Raw genomic sequence first — 20,009 nt, forward strand, 5'->3', positions numbered from 1 at the left:
GTTAGGGGAAAATAAAGCTAAATAAATACATCTACAAATAAAAATAAATCAGTTGCATCTAGTCACCTCTACTGTCTTACTGTTTTCCCTTAGGCCCAATTGAAAAATCTTCTAAAGTGATTAACTTCACGCTTTCTGTCTTCTTCCAAGATTGGCTCCATTTATCATTACCCAGGTTAACCTTAAACAGTGGCTGTATTCACTTCACTTCACTCCTTGAAAAACTTCCATGACTCCCATTTCTGACAAACCAAAGTTCAGACTCCTTCCATGGATTCACTTTCAAGAGTTTCTATATTAATGGATCCACCTTCCTTTCCAATTTAGTCTGAACTTCTTCTTCTCCATCATTATGTATTATAACCAAACTGAATCAATCACTATTTCCTGTCTGTGGCTCTGGACTTTCCTCCCTCTGTGATTTTAGTTAAACTCTTCCCTTACCTGCCTTGCTTCTTTCATCTTCACAGGTGTAAATCATACTTATGTTTCAGGTCTAGCATAAATGTAAACATCCTCATTTCTAATTTTAATTAGAAGTCCTCATTTCTAATTCTTCCTAGTGAAAATATTTTATTTTCTGAGTTTTATTTATAATGCATCTGTCCATTTATAATCCACTAACCATTTGTCCTATTTTATCTAATTATATAATTATTTCATATATAACTTTTCTCCCATAACAGTAATACCAATTGAGTATTTATCCTATGTCAAGAGTGCTGACAAACACACTGGATAAGCACTGTAATTAAATTGTCTTATTTAACTCTCACAATAACTCTGTGAGTTAGAAACTATTATTGTACCATTTTACAGATGAAGAAACTGAGGAATAACAATTAGAATATCTTGCAAAAGGGTGGCGGTAGAAGCCTTAAAACCCAGGCAGCCTAAATCTAGAACTCACCATCAGCCATGCTCCAATATTCTGCCTTCTCTCTTAGACTGGAAGCTCACTGAAGACAGTGCTGAGTTAAGATCCAACTTAATAGCCTACACAGTGACCAGTCATGCTCTGGGTATAGTCTGTGCTCAATAAAGATTTGGGTAAATCATTGTTGGGCTTCCCGGGTGGCTCATTGGTGAAGAATCCACTAGCCAATGCGGGAGACACAGGAGAGGCAGGTTCAGCCACTGGGTTGGGAAGATCTCCTAGAGAAGGAAATAGCAACCCTCTCCAGTATTCTTGCCTGCAGAATCCTGCGGACAGAGGAGTCTGGCGGGCTACATTCCGTGGGGTCACAAAGATTCAGCCATGCCTGAGAACCTACGCACATTAACAAATCAAAATATTTACTTAAGGATAATAGTATCTGAAACAAAACAAACAAACAAAACAGAAAAGAGAGTTTCTCTTTCTAAAAAAAATTTTTTTTTTACTTCCTTTTAGTAGCATTATCAGCCATGAACTTAACTTTTTTGTATTTACTATGCTAAGAAAAGTATGTAACATGATGGCTACACTTAAGGATTGTTCAATAAATGTTAGTGGTAGTTACTGGGGATTTTTTCCCACTGTTGTTATTTCTTGTGTTGCCACAGTGAGTTAGGAAGGAAGGGTTGGGCACTGCACATCAGAGAACACTGAGTCTTTAGCAGGCTGAACAAAATGGTGAAGATTATGGTCTAGTCGGTTTCAAAGCCAGAACCGAAACCAGTGGCTTTTCATTTTCAGCCTAGGGCTCAAACCAACAGAGACCATAGCTCTCACCTAATCTCAAGAATCACATCTGCTTCTTTAACAAAGACTAGAAATGAAATCCATTCATTACTGGCCTGTGACATATTTAGTAGCATTCAGAAACTCAATTTCTATGATCATCTTTATTCACTTATTTAAAACAGAAATTGTAATGGGAAAAAAAAATGAAGATGATTTATTACGTGCTTAACTAGCACCAGAAAATGCAAGATGTTATGCAACTTCAATTTTTTAAATAGCATTTTCTTCCACCTCAGAACCACAAGCTTAAGAAAAATAACCAACCTTTGTTTTGAAGTCCCTGGCTTTTGTCATTTCATGGCAAATTTTAAAATGCTTTAAGATAACATCTTTGATTCATTCTGGCTGGAAAGATGAAACCAGTCTAGTAAGAAATGCTGGTGTTTCAACTTCAAAAGATATACACTGCTAAGTCATTCCCTACTTATCATCTATCGTCTGAGTAATAAAGTAAAAAAAAAAAAAAAATGTAGTATAGGCTATATGGACAGCAGGGGAAAAATTAAATTTAACAGCTTTCTGCAACGGACATGCCTTTCTCTAGAGACAACTCCAATTATCTTAACTGTAATAAGAAGTTAATTGCAAGTAGCCTTCCCTCTGCCAGGTTTCTTCAAGTTCAGTCCCCAAACAAGCAGACTGCCTTCAAAGTAAATAGAGATCCATTGCAGGAATGGGGGAATGTGAATACTCAAGCTGGAAGCAATGACCCAAGTGCTTCATATTCTGTTCAATCTCTGACTTTCCTTGTGACTCTAAACAGATGACAAATTACCCCTCATTTGCACTCAACAGCTGTCTACTCTCTCCACCTCAGCCCTACTGCCCTCCCCTCACCTTTCCTAATATGGTCCTCCTCCACTGAACCTCTGTTAATAACACCATGATCTATCCAGCCACTGTGTTCCTCTGTGATCCCTATACAGATTTATATTCAACTGTGCCGGTCCTTCTAATACCTGCCCAGACGCCAAAGAATTTTGTCTTCTTCATGCTATTTTTTGCAATAGGAAATGGCAAGCCACTCCAGTATTTTTGCCTGGAAAATTCCATGGATGGAGAAGCCTGGCAGGCTACAGGCCATGGGGTCCCAAAGAATCGGACACGACTGAGCGTACACACATCCTATTTTTTTCTGCTTCCCGTCCAGATGTTGTGAGTTGTTTATCAAAACTGAACTCAAAAATAATGATCCCAGTCATTGTGTCATGCAAACTAGAGGAGATCTATGCCTTCAAACTAAAAGGGAACATATTGCAACAGGAATATCATATTCATCAGCAACAATATGGTCTCAGCTTGTGAAGGGCTTGGCAAACTGTCGGACCTCAAATGAGCCTGCCCTCTTCTGCTAAGCCTTGATTTTCAACCAGCAGCTTTCCAGCCTTTCAAGCACAGTTGTGAAAGGGAACTCAGAACAGGAGTTCTGACAGTAGCATGTCATAGAATTATATTGGTCGTGTCAAAAACAACTGCCACCACTTTTGTTATTTGGGTCAGTTTTATAGTTTCCCAAGTACTAGAAGAATGCTGGTTAAAATGGCCCAGCTAATTTGACCTCACATATAAGGAATCTTCAAGTAGAAAGAAAGAGAGAGAGAGAGAGAATGTGGTGTAAACCTAGTTTCTGGCTAGACTCAAACAGCAAAGAAACTCTAGATTCACTGTGAAAAGTAACAGTGTATCTGAATCTTTGCAAACCCATGGACTGTATCCTGGCAGACTCCTCTGTCCATGGGATTCTCCAGGCAAGAATACTGAAGTGGGTAGCAATTTCCTTCTCCAGGGGCTCTTCTCAACCCAGAGATCAAACCCAGGTCTCCTGCATTGTAGGCAGATATTTTTTTTACCAACTAAGCCACCAGGGAAACACCAGAATCACTGTGGATGATGTCATATCAATGTGAGCAGGTCGTATAGATTGAGGCAGCACTCTCCAAAGTGAAGACAAAACAATCCATTACAGTATGGAAGAAAGACTGGAACTGCTTTTTCTACCTTTTTAAAATGTCAGTGTTTCAAAATTTTATCTTACATACATGCTTTGTATTTTACATAGAATATTAATAATAATTATAAAATCATTTTTAAAAATTAGTGTACAATATTTGTGGAAGTTCAAATATATGTTATCTATGTTGGTGTGTTATCAAGGTATTTAGAAACTATTATATTATTCAGCTCAGATCAGTTTAGTCTCTCAGTTTGTGTCCGACTCTTTGCCAGCCCATGGACTGAAGCACGCCAGGCCTCCCTGTCCATCTTCAACTCCCGGAGTTTACTCAAACTCATGTCCATTGAGTTGGTGATGCCATCCAACCATCTCATCCTCTGCTATCCCCTTCTCCTCCTGCCTTCAATATTTCTCAGAATCAGGGTCTTTTCAAATGAGTCAGCTCTTCACATAAGGTGGCCAAAGTATTGGAGTTTCAGCTTCAGCATCAGTCCTTCCAATGAATATTCAGGACTTATTTCCTTTAGGATTGACTGGTTGGATCTCCTTGCAGTCCAAGGGACTCTGAAAAGTATTCTCCAACACCACAGTTCAAAAGCATCAATTCTTTGCACTCAGCTTTCTTTATAGTCTAACTCTCACATCCATACATGACTACTGGAAAAACCATAGCTTTGACTACATAGACCTTTGTTGGCAAAGTAATGTCTCTGCTTTTGAATATGCTGTCTAGGTTGGTCATAGCTTTTCTTCCAAGGAGCAAACGTCTTTTAATTTCATGGCTGCAGTCACCATATGCAGTGATTCTGGAGCCCCAAAAATAAAGTCTGTCATTGTTTCCATTGTTTCCCCATCTATTTGCCATGAAGTGATGGGATCAGATGCCATGATCTTTGTTTTCTGAATGTTGAGTTGTAAGCCAACTTTTTCACTCTCCTCTTTCACTTTCATCAAGAGGCTCTTTAGTTCTTTTTGCTTTATGCCATAAGGGTGGTGACATCTGCATATCTGAGGTTATTGATATTTCTCCCGGCAATCTTGATTCCAGCTTGTGCTTCTTCCAGCCCCACGTTTCTCATGATGTACTCTGCATATAAGTTAAATAAGCAGGGTGACAATATATAGCCTTGACATACTCCTTTCCCTATTTGGAACCAGTCTGTTGTTCCATGTCCAGTTCTAACTGTTGCTTCCTGACCTGCATAGAGATTTCTCAGGAGGCAGGTCAGGTGGTCTGGTATTCCCATCTCTTTAGGAATTTTCCAGTTTGTTGTGATCTGTATCAAAGGCTTTGGCATAGTCAATAAAGCAGAAGTAGATGTTTTTCTGAAACTCTCTTGCTTTTTCAATGATCCAGCAGACATTGGCAATTTGATCTCTGGTTCCTCTACCTTTTCTTACATTATCCAAATAACAGAAACATGTTTAGAAGTGCAACAACATACCAATTATTCACTTTTGTTGAGTCATTTCACTGTATTTCACGGATTCTTGGTCAAAGCCATGTTTTTGCTCTTATATATAGTGCAGTTTACAAGAGTAGAAGGCAGAGTGGTTGTCATTTTCTTCCATGAGAATACTTTGAAATATAATCTTTAGATTTTTGCATTCTTGCAAAATGCAACCCACTGCAATATTCTTGCCTGGAGAATCCCAGGGACAGGGGAGCCTGGTGGGCTGCCGTCTATGGGGTCGCACAGAGTCAGACACGACTGAAGCAACTTAGCAGCAGCAGTAGCATGTCAGAAACCTTGAGAAAGTGAAAATGTTATTCATTCATTCATGTCCGACTCTTTTGATCCCATGGACCGTAGCCCACCAGGTTCCTGTCCATGGAATTCCCCAGGCAAGAATACTGGAGTGGGTTGCCATTTCTTTCTCCAGGGGATCTTCCTGGCCCAGAGATTGAACTTAGGGCTCCCGCACTCCAGGCAGAGTCTTTACTATCTGACCCCCTAGGGGAGCTCCCAGAAGCCTCATAGTCTCCCTAAAATTCTCCCTCCTTGCACAAATATCAAGGACTGCTGACTTTTACCCCAAATACTGCCTCAATCTATCTTTTCACTCCAACTGTCCTGCAACTGTGTCACCATCCACATTGTAAACAGTGGTTCTCCTGGAATCACATAGCGTAGCATCTTCACTTGTATTTAGTGAGTGTGCTTACGTTTACTTCCCTAAGTTGAGTACTTATCACTTCTCATCTTAATGATTGTCATTGTCCTTGCCTTATATTGCTTCCCTTCAATCCATCTTTATCTAAAGGGCATATATGATCAGGACCCACATACATATTCTTAAAAGTCATTTTCAGTTTACCTTTGCCTTCAAGATAAAGTTTGAGCTCCTTCACATGAGATAGTATAGTTGCACACACAAAAAAAGTGAAAATTGCTCAGTTGTATATGACTCTTTGTGACCTCATGGACTATAGCCCGCCAGGCTCCTCTGCCCATGGAATTCTCCAGGCATGAACACTGGACTGGGTAGCCATTCCCTTCTCCATGGGATCTATCTCACCCAGGGATCAAACCTTGATCTCTTTTGTTGCAGGCAGATTCCTAACCATCTGAGCCACCAGGGAAGCCCATATACCTGCATTCCATCATCTAAATCCAAGTTTATCTCCTAGCATTCTCCTTACACTTGCAATCCTAAAATTCTGAATTTGTGGTAGTGTCTACATATATCTCAGGTTTCATCAGATCCCCATGTTTTTGTGAATTAACTTCCAACTGCCTAGGATGCCCTTCATGCCCCACTCTCAACCTCCATTTGCTTAGGTAACTCTTTTTGCTTCAAGCTCTGTTCTGTATTCATAGATGGAAACTTACTTTAAACTTCAAACTGGCTCATATATCACACTATTAGACCTCCATCACTTCATGTAATTTATTAAATTTATTCTCACTGTATTATATTAATACAATCTGTTTATGTCAGTCTCTTCCCTAGACTGGGAGTTCTTTGAAGTCAAGGATATTCTCTTACATTTTTGCATTTCCAGGGCCTAATACATCCCTTGGTACTGAGCTAATCTGCAGCTTATACAAGTTGGTAAGCCTACAAGTAAAATAGAAAAAAAGCCTTTTTATCTTACCAAGTATTTCTTAAAGAACATAGATTCTAGTAACTCAAAGTTGCCTTGTTCTGCTGCACTTTTATGGGTTTAGGTTTGCAAGTTTTACTCAGAAGCTGAGAATAGCTGACTTTCTACACATAAGACAGGGGAAAAGTTAGAGCTAGAGAGGATAATATGGGAAGGAGGAGATGAGGATAAGAGAGTGAGAGGTGTAAGCAAGCTGGCAAGATGGTAGCTAACTGAGTGTTGCTTGAGGAGGTGCCTCCCATTCCTCACCCCACCCCTGCATCTTCAGTTCACATTACTAATTCACAAAATCTGTAGCATGACTATACATCTTGTGGAAACTGGAGAAAAGGATAAGGGATAAGCATATGTGTATGTAAAGATGAGAGGTAGAGAAGAGATGAGAGAAAATGTCCATAAAAAGGAGTAGCAATCCTGAGAAAATCAGATTTCTCAGGCATGGCATTAGCCAGGATTGAAATTGATCATGTTTAGATCTCTGGGTTTCCCTGGCAGCTCAGTCGGTAAGGAATCTGCCTGCAACGAAGGAGACGTAAGAGACCTGAGTTCAATTTCTGGGTCAGGAAGAACCCCTGGAGAAGGAAATGGCAACTCAGTCCAGTATCCTTGCCTGGAAAATTCCATGGACAGAGGAGTCTGGTGGGCAACAGTTCATGGGGTCACAAGAGTCAGAGACAACTGAGCGACTAAACCACCAACCGCCACCGCCAGATCTGTGAAAAACAAAGGAGCCCTAGATAACTAACATTTAGACACTCACAGAAGATGTAATGCACAGTCACAGAACTCTGTGCATTTGAAAAGACATGCCAGGAATCCATTGCAAGGATCTCTAAGCAATATAATACCTGTGCAAAGCAAAATAAATAGAGCATTTTTAGATTCTGCAGAGGACAGAGATCATGCTGGACCAGGTTAATCAGGAAAAGCCCTTTTGGAAAAAGCAGGAATGAAACTGGGGTCTGTGTGATTTGGAGAAATGAGTTCAACTGGACATGATTTAGAAAGGAATAACCATAGGTGCAGAACAGTAATTAAAAAAGAAAAAAAAGAATCAATCAGTCTGACTAGGGCCAGGGATATATTTGAGATAAATAATATATTTTCATCCAGAAATGTAGCATCTCACCTCTTCTAACTGGTATCAAATAGCTAAGCACTCTGACCAAATGCTTTCATTCAGCTATCAATCATCTCATTACCAATTTTTATGCTCTAAAAATCAAGCCATTCTATTAAGAATCTTCAGGAATAAGAGTACCATGAGCATCTATGACAAATAATTTCGTATTTCCCCTATGGCCCTTTACAAACCACAGCATTTGAATTATTTTGACAAAAACAATTCTTTCTCTATTATCATATTGTCAGGACCAGCCCTAGCACTTTGCACAGCATTAAAGTCTTTCCAAGTCTTCAGCATCACTGAGGCTGTTTCTCTCACTGGCATCTAGAAGATGAGGTAACTAGATGATGCTTTGTAAAGTTCCATTAAAATTATGAAGTATTGTACCTGCCACTTCATATTTATTCATATGGTAGATGCTCACTGCTTTTATCAGATAGATTAAGTCAAGTTTTCTTGTTTGTTTTCATAAAGAGCTGCAGGTAAGAAGCTCTAGAAAAGGTTTGTCTGGGCTCAAATCCTGACTTAGCTCTGTGCTGAGATATCTGACTTTAGGCAGGTTACTTCATTTGTCTCTGCAACTCTTTACTCATTTGTAAAATGCTGATGTTAATAATAGTACCTCCTTGTTTGTATGGATTAAATAGACTAATGCAAATGCATGTGTACTAATTACAGTATATTCAGCTCTGAGAAACAAAGACCCAGTGAAATAAGTCCACGGGTGATATGGTGGCTCCACTGTATCAGGGAGCTCTTTCTCGTTCATTACTCTATAGCAGCAGTCCCCAACCTTTTTGGCACCAAGGAATGGTTTCCTGAAAGACAGTTCTTCTAGGGACTGGGAAACGGGGTGGTTTCAGGATGATTCAAGTGCATTACACTTACTGTGCACTTTATTTCTATTATTATTACATCAGCTCCACTTCAAATCATCAAGCATTAGATCCTGGAGGTTGGGGACCCTGCTCTACAGTATTTAGTTCCGATTCTCCTGGCTATTTCATTTTTCTAGAAAGCTGTGAGGCCTGGGGATTTCAATTTCAGGCAGCAGGAGGAAGGGACAAAGGACAGACAAAATTCTACTACCTGTAAGGACACTTCTTGGACACCCCACACAGCAGTCTCACTATCATCTCATCACACGATCTACATGTGAAAGACCCTGGAGAACAGGCAGAGGCAGTTATTACAATCATTTCAGAGTTTTCATTAGTTTCTTTTAAGAAACTTACAATCAAAAGATTTTCTTATCCACAACCTCATTGTCATAAAACTAGTTACATGCAAAATTCACGTAGAATCACAATTAGTCACATGGTAGTCAAAGATTTCATACATCACTGAAATTTCTGGAATCATATATCCATTTTCTGGGTCCAATGAATGCCTGCCTCATTTTCATTATGTCAGTACCATTTAGCATTAATATGAGCCTAAAATACATATGTGCCTCAGAATGACCCACTTCAAACATTGCTTTGGGAAAATATAAAGAATGTTTATTTGGGGAACCAGATGCATTTATTGTCCAGTTTATCCAGTTTCCTATATGGTGTTTATTCAGAGGTCTAAACTAGAATATCATAAGTTCTTAGTGTGGAAAGCAGCCAAAGAAAACAGGCATGCTTGTAAATGATTAGCCTGCAAGATGTCATCTGTTAACACTCTTTATGATCAAACACAAAAATCTATGCTTCCAGTTTGTTTCTCTGCCCAACAAACTCATTACTTGGGATGTGATTAATGTACCATTACTTCAACATCACTGACGCATGTACTTAGTCACACGGACACGTAGAATAAAATTTTGCCAGAAGTGAATTGTTGGAAAACTTGAGGCCTCAGAACAGCAAAATCACTTGTAATTGAATCAATAACACCTTCAGGAATAAAGACATCTATTCCAGTAGAGAATAGCGCTGCTCTGAAAATTACATGGTTAACTCTGGTACTTCTTTCTCAGGAATAAAATGACTTTTAAGCAGTATATTGGACAAGAATTTAGGTTCATGTTCAAAATGGCTGGAAATATCCCAAAACAGATTTTTAGAACCATATGCTCCAAAAATAGTTACTTCATCAGAAAACTAACTACAGTGAAGGTTTCTGATGTTTCAAGGGCTTACTATAGATCTTTTAGTGTCTGATAGAAATAATTTTTGAAAATTGGGGGTAAGGTACTAAGAACTATAAATAGAACTAAAATGGGTGGTAAACTACAGATAAATTTGCAAGACAGTTTAGGAAAGCCAAAAGAAAGCAAAGCAAACTGTATTCAAGCCAGTACTTGCAATCCTGAACTGGTTTCTGAGAAGAAAATGATATGCACGTTAAAGGGAGGTAAAGAGGATTGACAAAATCAGGCTTTATGATATTTTCTTATGCTGTGCTTTTATTTACTCTGTTATGAAATACCTTAATCCTGTAAATTGGAAAAAAAATATTTTGAAAAAAACAAACTTTAATGTGTATGGTTATTTCTCCCTAACTATTTTGGCTGAAAATATGGGGGAAAAAAGAATTGCATAATTTTTGTCCATTTAAAGAAGATAATCTATAAATATAGCAGGGCCTAGGAGACAAGAATCAATTGATTTCTTTACAGAAGAATGTAAATAATGGCACATACGATCAATTTTTTTTTTCCCAATGAGTCCGGGCTCTGTGTTTAAGATACCTATCAAAACACAGTGTATGGGAAGGATGGATTTTCTTGCCTGTGGCCATATCTAGTGGTGGTCTGGAACTGCTTGTATTGACCAGCAAGAGCCCAAAACTAAATGCTCAGGAATTTTGTCAACTAGTTTTGAAACACAGCCACTATAAAAAAGTTACGTTACATAAACTCACAATTAAAAATATTAGAAACAAAGATCATAAATACTCAAAACTCATCATTTCCTGATTATTTTTGCCATACTTTACTGGTAATTATGCTCTTGAGGCTATTTACATCTATTCTAACTCTATAAAGACATACTATATAATAGTAGATTCTGTGCATCTTTTCCCAGTTCCATGACATTACATTGGTAGCTTGAAATTGGCTGTTCTGGGAGAATTAAAACCACAGAAACCATCAAACGCTATGAAGTAAAGGTTGATGTATTTTTTCTTTGTTGTCTAGACACAAAGTGATGAAAAATGTTAATAAATGAAGATTAAATTTAAAGTGGATCATGTTTCTAGCTGTTATGTTATGAATTTCCCCCAAAAAACAAGAAAATATTCTTCTGGTATTCAAAAACTTTTATTCATTTAGCAAAGAAATCACTTGCATGATTGAAGAATGAATAGACTTGCAATCAGCATTTTCATTGTTTCACTTTCATCTTATTCCTTAAAGTAAATGAAAACATCAATCAATATTCATATTGGGTCTACAGTCATTTATCAATGTCATTAGCGACTTCTTTGTCAAATCTGATAATAATCAAACATTTATTTGCAGTCTGATTCTGTCAGATTATTGTTGAATTTCAATAATAGGTAGGCTGCAAATAGAAAAAACTAACAAAATCAATTAAATAATTTATTGAGAATTAACTGATTATGTGAAATACACAGTATAGAATATTGTTTATTTCATTATTATTTGTAAATGTTGTGCTATGAAGCATTAATATCTTAAATTTTATTATCAACTTAAGTATCAGTATATAAGCACGCTTTTTATCCAAGAACATGGTGTTAAACATCCCCAGTTTAAGGACAGGTTATATAACATTATAAGATCTAAGCTATATAGTGTTCCTTTAAAAATATGCTTCCCAGTAACATTATGACTTTGTGCTCTAAGAATTAAATCTATCCATTCTTGAACCTATCTATATTTTAATTTGCATTTCCTATGCTCTAAATGTTGTCAATTATTATGGTGTAAATTATTCTCTTGGGTTGGTTGAAAACTTCAAGTATAGTATTTAAGAACTGGATGAATATATGTTCATCCTGCTCCTATTTTGCCCGTTTGTGAGTCCATCTATTTCAATCACATTTCCTCTAGGCTTCCATTATTTCAAAATGGAGATACCTAACTGATCGGGGCTCTCTGCCTTTGCTTGTTTCCATTATTCATAAATCTCCTATAAATCAAAGACTATGATAAGCATTCATTCATCTGATAAAAATACTCTCTCAGATTATCCACTAATACTTTACAACTCAGAATTTTGAAAGCCCAGAAAAATAGATGCCAGCATCAGAGTCATCAGTAACAAGGGGTGAGTTCCATTCTCAATCCTGTGCCAGAGACTGTGAATGGCAGGCGAATAAAAGGATCAAGAATGAAGCAGAAATGAGACAACACTGGGAACAGGAAAACAATGAGGAGACTGGATTATGGTCAGGAGAGCATCACTTTGCCTACAGGCTAGTAGTAATAGCTTCCCAAACTGAGGCGCAATCTATAAGAAACTGGCTGTAAGTAGAGGTACCTTTCATTTTAAAAATCTTAATGACACATAATACCACGCACTTTACTAGGTGCTAGTAAAGAGGATACATGGTGAGCAAGACACATTCAGCACTTGCCTCCAGGGACCTGTACTCCCTGCTTTGGGAGGCATAACTGTATCATTTGGCTTCTCAGAGAATCACATTTATTCCCTATTTCCGCTGCAGCATTTTGTCTTTCCTTGGCCTTCAGAGCTGTAACATCCAAGACCATTCTGAGACATATCTAGATTTCAAACATTGGTAAATATTTATATTACTATATCCTACAAATTTAGTGTTATATTCCTTGACTCTGTAGTTATTCTTCTTTCATTTCATATTCCTCTTCATTAGAATAGTCTACAAGGCCTTACATCAGTCACCTCTTTATCTTTATTCTTTGACTATATACTTTGTTATGCTCCCACTATTTCACTCCACTCCAGCCACACTGGTCCCCTTGATGTTCCTCAGACATGCCAGTCACACTCCACAGTTAAGGGCTTTGCACTGAATATTCCCTATCCTGAAAAGTTCTTCCGTGTAGATATTCATGTGAGTAACTCCTCCATATCCTTCAAATATTGGTTTAACATCACTTTTTTCGTAAGACCTGACATGACTACTTTGATGATTATTATAAATGTCAACTTGACTAGGCTATAGTGCCCAGTCTAGATGTTTCTGTGAAGACATGTTGTAAATGTAATTAACATTTATAATCAGTTGTTAAGAGGTTACTTTTAACAATAAGAATAGGATCATAGCTGATGGCCATAAGAGCAAAAACTGAGGTTCCCATGAGAAGAAAGAGTTCTGGCTCAAGATTTATAAGAGATCCTACCTAAGCTTCTCGCCTGCTGATCTGCCCTACAGATTTTATTACTTGTCAGCTCCCACAAACAAATGAGCCAATTTCTTAATATATGTATGTATATATATATATATATATATATATATTTTGTTTCTCTGGCTCTCTCTCTGGCTCTCTCTCTCCCTCTGTTACTTTATCTCTCTGTCTCTGTCTCTCTATATTTACACACACCCCCACACACACACATACACACACACATATATATATATAAACACATATGCCATATTTATGTCTTTCTTTGTCTCTCTCTCTTCAGATAAAGATTTAAGACATTAAGGAATTTTTAAGGAGTGTGTGTGTGTGTGTGTGTGCGCATGCAGAATTACACCCCAAATGATACATGACTCTACTTAGAATTGCACTCCCGAGAATTTTCAATTCCTCTTGTTTTCTCTATATTCATTTTTCCCCATAGAATTCTTCACACTAAAACAACTCCTCAGTGTACTTCTTTTATTAGTGTGTTATTTATTGACCATCTCCACCCACACTAGAAAAAAATACTATAAAGGCAGAGAACATTGTCAGTTTTGTTCACTGATCTGTCTCAGTGAATTAAAACCAGTGGAAACAATGCCTAACTCATGGTGGATGCTGAACAACTATTTCTTGAGGCTTTGTTCTTCAAAGATAATGTGCAGAACAAAAATTATGATCATTATTTCTATGACTAAAAACTGCCACCATTATCTGCATGTTTAATAATATTAATTCTTATAATTTATAGAGGAGTTACTATACACAAGGCATACTATAATCTCATCTTTTATGTGCCCATCAATTAAAATTATAAGAACCCTATGAGGTAGTGCTATGATTTTTCTTGGTTTTCCAAGGAGGATCCTGATTTACAGACAGATCACACAACTCAAGCTCACACAACTCATAAATGGCAGGATTCAGTAAGTGGACTAAACTCATGTAATGTTCCTCAGGACTTTATGCTCTTCATTACTCTGATTCTGGGTACAATTTGAAGTATTTCTCCAAGTTACTCCACATGACTGGCAAGACTAACAAAGTTAAATGTGGCCAAGTTATTTGTAAAAACGGCAGTTTTGCCCTAATGTGAGCCATCTCAAATGTATACTCATCTAGTAATTTGTCTTGTTTTCATTCTGATCTAAAGAAACACTAGCATTTTATTTTAGCAAGACTTTTATCTTTCCACTCAGAATCTTTCACTGTTATAAATAGTTCATCTGTATTTTAAAACGATCAACCATAAATCTTCCTAGTAGCTGTGCATATCTCCTTGGAAGACCCTTCATACTGCCTGTGTTTTATTACTACAATTTGTCAGATTGGTTGGCAATTGAGAGACTGGTTCTTATCTATCAGTTACAACAGGTTTTAAAATAATAAAGCAATTTAAGCACATATTCATTGATCATTTTCCCCAATTCTTAACTGTAGTGAAACTCATGTGACTTTGAAGTTAAATTGCTTTACAAGCTCTCTTGAAATAAGCAGAGAATGGATGTGAAGAGAAGTGGCTTCCAAAAAGGTCTAATTCAAGGATATGCCCATAAAATGAGGCCTTAAGAAATGTCTGTGTCTGAAATAAAGTGATCAGCATATACAAGAGAGTTCACGATGGCTGCTGGGTTGTCTATTGAGCACACTTGAAAATTCTCAATGTGGGAAGCAATCCAGATGTCCATCAACAGATGGATGGGCAAAGAAGTGTGGTACACACACACAATGGAATATTACTCAGCCAGGTGTGCGAGTGTGCTAAGTTGCTTCAGTCATGTCGACTCTGTGACCTTCTGAACCGTAGCCCACCAAGCTCCTCTGTCCAAGGGATTCTCCAGGCAAGAATACTGGAGTGGGTTGCCATGCCCAGGGTTGTCATGCCTCATCCAGGGGATCTCTCTGACCCAGGGATCGAACCTGCATCTCTCATGTCTCCTGCATTGATAGGCGGGTTGTTTACCAATAGCGCCATCTGGGAAGCTCATTTCTCAGCCATAAAAAAGAAACAAATGTGAGTCAGTTTTAGTGAGGTGGATGAACCTAGAGCCTGTTATACAGAGTGCAGTTTTAAGTCAGAAAGAGAAAAACAAATATAGTATATTAATGCACATACATGGAATCTAGAAAAAGGGTATTGATGAAGCCGTTTGCAGGGAAGGAATGCAGATGTAGAGAATGGACTTGTGGGCACAGTGGGGGAAGGAGAGAGTGGGGTGAGCAGTGAAAGTAGCACTGATATATACACACTGCGTGTGTGCAGGCCAAGCTGCTTCAGTTGTGTCCGACTCTTCAAGACCCTATGGACTATAGCCCACCAGGCTCCTCTGTCCATGGGATTCTCCAGGTAAGAACACTGGAGTGGGCTGCCATGCCCTCCTTCAGGGGTTTCCTGACCCAGGGATTGAACCCACAACTCCTGTGATTCCTGTATTGCAGGCAGATTCTTTACTGCTGAGCCACCCGGCAAGCCCCATATATACACTACCATGTGTAGGATAGCTGGTGAGAAGCTATTGTATAACACAGGAAGCCCAGTCTGGCATTCTGACCTAGAGGCTTGGGGTGGGGAGACAGAAGGAAGGCTCAAAAGGGAGATGATACATGTATAATTTTGGCTGATTTGTGTTGTACGGCTGAAACCAACATCATATTTTAAAGCAATTTTACTCCAGTTAAAGAAATAAGTATTTAAAAACAATGACAAAAATTGTGAATGTGATTCAATTTTATCCCCAGGATATGTATAACTCAAAGGATATTCAACTTATGTCTGATAATGGCATTATCTTTTTCTTCTATTATATCAAGATCAGACATTTTTCTAGTAACTGGTTCAGGCTCTCAGTCACTCAGTTCAGTCACCCAGTCATGTTTGACTCTGCGACCCCATGGACTGCAGCACGCCAGGCTTCCCTATCCATCACCAACTCCCGGAGCTTTCTCAAACTCATGTCTGTTGAGTTGGTGATGCCACCCAACCATCTCATCCTCTGCTGTCCTCTTCTCCTCCTGCCTTCAATCTTTCCCAGCATCAAGGTCTTTTCAAATAAGTCAGTTCTTTGCATCAGGTGGCCAAAGTATCAGAGTTTCAGCTTCAACATCAGTCCTTCCAATGAATATTCAGGACTGATCTCCTTTAGGATGGACAGGTTGTATCTCCTTGCAGTCCAGGGGACTCTCAAGAGTTTTCTAGTGTAGCCTTGACTACATAGACCTTTCTTGCAAAGTTATATCTCTGCTTTTTAGTATGCTGTCTAGGTTGGTCATAACTTTTCTTCCAAGGAGAAAACGTCTTTTCATTTCATGGCTGCAGTCACTATCTGCAGTGATTTTGGAGCCCCCAAAAATAAAGTCTGTCACCGTTTCCACTGTTTCCCCATCTATTTGACATGAAGTTATGGGACTGGATGCCATGATCTTAGTTTTCTGAATGTTGAGTTTTAAGCCAGCTTTTTTATTCTCTTCTTTTACTTTCATCAAGAGGCTCTTTAGTTCTTTGCTTTCTGCCATAAGAGTGGTGTCATCTGCATATCTGAGGTTATTGATATATACCTGGTAATCTTGATTCCAGTAATATTTATTATATCAAATAATTTCTAATAATTATTTGATATAAAACTTGATTTCTAATAAAAACTTGATTTCTAATAATAGTGTACTTCTTTATCCCTTATATAGGGAATCAGTCTCAAGGAAGGTACACATTCTAAATGATATTCAAGTCTCAAATTCCAGGAAACCACTGTATTATTTTGTTTGTGAATGACAAAAGAGTAAACTAGCTTAGGCAAAAAAATTTAAATAGTGATTTCACAGAACTAAAAGTTCAGGAATAGATGAACATCAGCAACATCCGAACCTAGGTGCTCTTCATTTTCAACATTACTTTCTTCTCTGTCAACTTTAACCCCAGAAGATTATTTATACTGTAGTAGGAAGTTGGTCAGCTTTGCCTCTTTCAGTTCAGTTCAGTTCAGTCGCTCAGTCATGTCCGACTCTGTGACCCCATGGACTGCAGCACGCCAGGCCTCCCTGTAAATCATCAACTCCTGGAGTGTACTCAAACTCAGGTCCGTTGAGTCAGTGATGCCATCCAACCATCTCGTCCTCTGTTGTCCCCTTCTCCTCCCACCTTCAATCTTTTGCCTCTTCATGGTTTATCAACTCCACTTGGCATGAGTGAAAACAGTGTTTTAATATTTTCTTTTCAACATTTTTGGATATGACTTTTGGTTCTGTGTCCCACTGACCTGGTTGATTTTGCTTGCCCATCACTCAATCTTATCAGTGAAGCCAGTGAGATAGGACATTCTCACTGACCGAGCCCATGTCACATGCCCACCCTCAAAACAGGATTGGGGAAGATCAACTCCCCCCAAAAACACAGACCGAGAGTTGACAAGGGGTGTATCCTTACTCACTGTTCACTAAAATAGCTGATTATTCGCCCTACTTTCTTTAAAAATCAGGATCTCAAACACAACAGAAAATCATTATCTATTAAAATGGAGAAAAAAAAATCCTGCTACTTTTACTTCAGAATACTTCTTTTCTCAAAGGCAGTCAGGCAAAGAATGAAAGTCAGTGACCTGGGACTCATGCAGCTCAGGTACCAATTCTAGCTCAGCTAACATCTAAATAGATGAATTTCTAGTAAGTCTTACTGCTTAAGAATTCAAGTTCTAGAAACAGAATTCCTGGGATCAAATCTGTAACACTTTCTAGATAGTTGGTTTTGTGTGATGTTATAGAGTAAATTGTGTTCCCAAAATGATTTGTTGGGGCACCAGTGAATGTAACCTCATTTGGAAATAGGATCTTTGCAGATGTAATCAAGTTATGATGAGATCATTAGAGTAGATTTTAATCTAACATGACTGATGCCCTTAAAAGAAGGGAAGGCAGAGACATAGAAACATAGAGAACTTCATGTGATGACAGAGACAGAGATTAGAGTGATACATCTGCAAATCAAGGAATTTCAAAGATTGATGCCACCAGAACTCAGCTAGAGGAAAAGAACAAATCTCTCCTACAGGTTTCAGAGGGAGCATGACCATGTCAACATTTTAATTTTGAATTTCTAGCTTTTGAATAATGTTGAGAAAGTAAGGTTTATGATACTTTTGTTTCAACATCCCTAGAAAACTAACATAGGAAATATTCCTACATTGTTTAAACCTCAGTTTCCTCTAATGCAAAATGTACCAGCCTTGGGAGATTACAGGGACAAATGTATATTAACAGTGTAATACTGGGCCTAGCACACAACAGATACTGAATAATGGAAGATGTAGCTTACTCTAACTGAATGCTGTCAATACTAACAAGAACTCACCACTCACAACTTCACATGTTTCAGGGGGTCCTCATAAAAACTCTGTCATTATGGATAGACAGAATGGGGATTCTTACCCCTATTTTATGTATGAGGTATCTGAGACTAAAATAAGTTAAAAAAAAAAAAAAAAAAAAACTTATCCAGGTTCACACAGCTACTTCATAATGAAGACAGGGTTCAATCTGAGGCATTCTGAATATTAGTAGAAATTTCTTCATTTGTAGAAAGATCTCTCAGAGTACCCTAGAGCTCTTTATGCAACAGAGTTGAAGGTGTAATATTACTGACTACTTTTCATGTGCTTCACTTTTTCTAGATTAATTTTTATCACTAATACATTGATCTCTATAATAACCACCCAGGAAGTTGTATGCCCATTTTTAGGGATAGGAAACTGAGGTTCAGAAAAGACAGCTATTTACTCAGCCATACAACTTGTAAAAGTAGAAGCAAGATTCAAAAACCTGTATTCCTTATACTTCTCATTCCTTTCCTCCTGAACCCCTCAACACACAAAGGGTCAGTCCCTCAACACACAAAGGATTGTGAGTATGCTTTTGGCTGTGCATAAAGGTAGCATCATTCACCACAAGCCATTTGGACGATATGATTCAGTTTTTCCAATGCTCATTTGGATATATGAAAGTAACCTGCACTTCTTTTTAAAAGACTTGCTTCTTGCCTGCTCAGCACTGTAAAGAGACTGACAACTTGTCACAGCATTTATCAGTACAAAGTGATATAAATGGTGGGTCTTCTTTAAGAGACAACTTCTAGATGCTGCACTTGTAATTCCAGTTTTCAAGCCCTGCATCTTTTGTGACTCTTGATTCCACCCAGAAACTTTCATCAGGAAAATAAATAAAGTGTGATCATGGAGTCATGAAAATATCATGAGGAAAATAGGAAAAGGAGAGCAAACACAGACAGCCAAAGAGTTCTGGTTCACAGAACCAGACATTCAGATTGGAAACTGGATAAGCTTTCACTTCTAAAAGTGTTGAGGGAAATGTCACCATCCTCTAATGCCCTGCCGATGCTTTCCTTTTGGCCTCAATGAATGAATGAAAATCTAACAATCATGATAACCATGCAGTACAGGTAGCATATGCTATGAAATGTCATTTATCTAAAAGACATGTTACCAGAGATTGTCATCTCCTGACAAGCTTAGCCAAAAGGGAGTCAGGATGACAGAAATAAAGAAGGAAAGAAAAATGCCCTGAATCCATGCTCAGTAAATATTAATTGAGCACCTACTTTTGCAAGCTACCATTCGAGGCATTTCAGATGCAGCAATGAATAAAGCAAAGTGTGTTCCCTCATGGAGCTTTCACTCCAGGATAGCTATGTGCCAGGCATTTAATCTCACAAGGCAGTGTTGTGGTAGATGTAGTAGAGATGTTTTTTCTTTGATTCATTTTTTGAGTGACTAGCACTTTTTCTTCTAGTTTTCTGAA

The sequence above is a fragment of the Bos indicus genome, chromosome 15, assembly GCF_029378745.1.
Source record: "Bos indicus isolate NIAB-ARS_2022 breed Sahiwal x Tharparkar chromosome 15, NIAB-ARS_B.indTharparkar_mat_pri_1.0, whole genome shotgun sequence".
NCBI lineage: Eukaryota > Metazoa > Chordata > Mammalia > Artiodactyla > Bovidae > Bos > Bos indicus.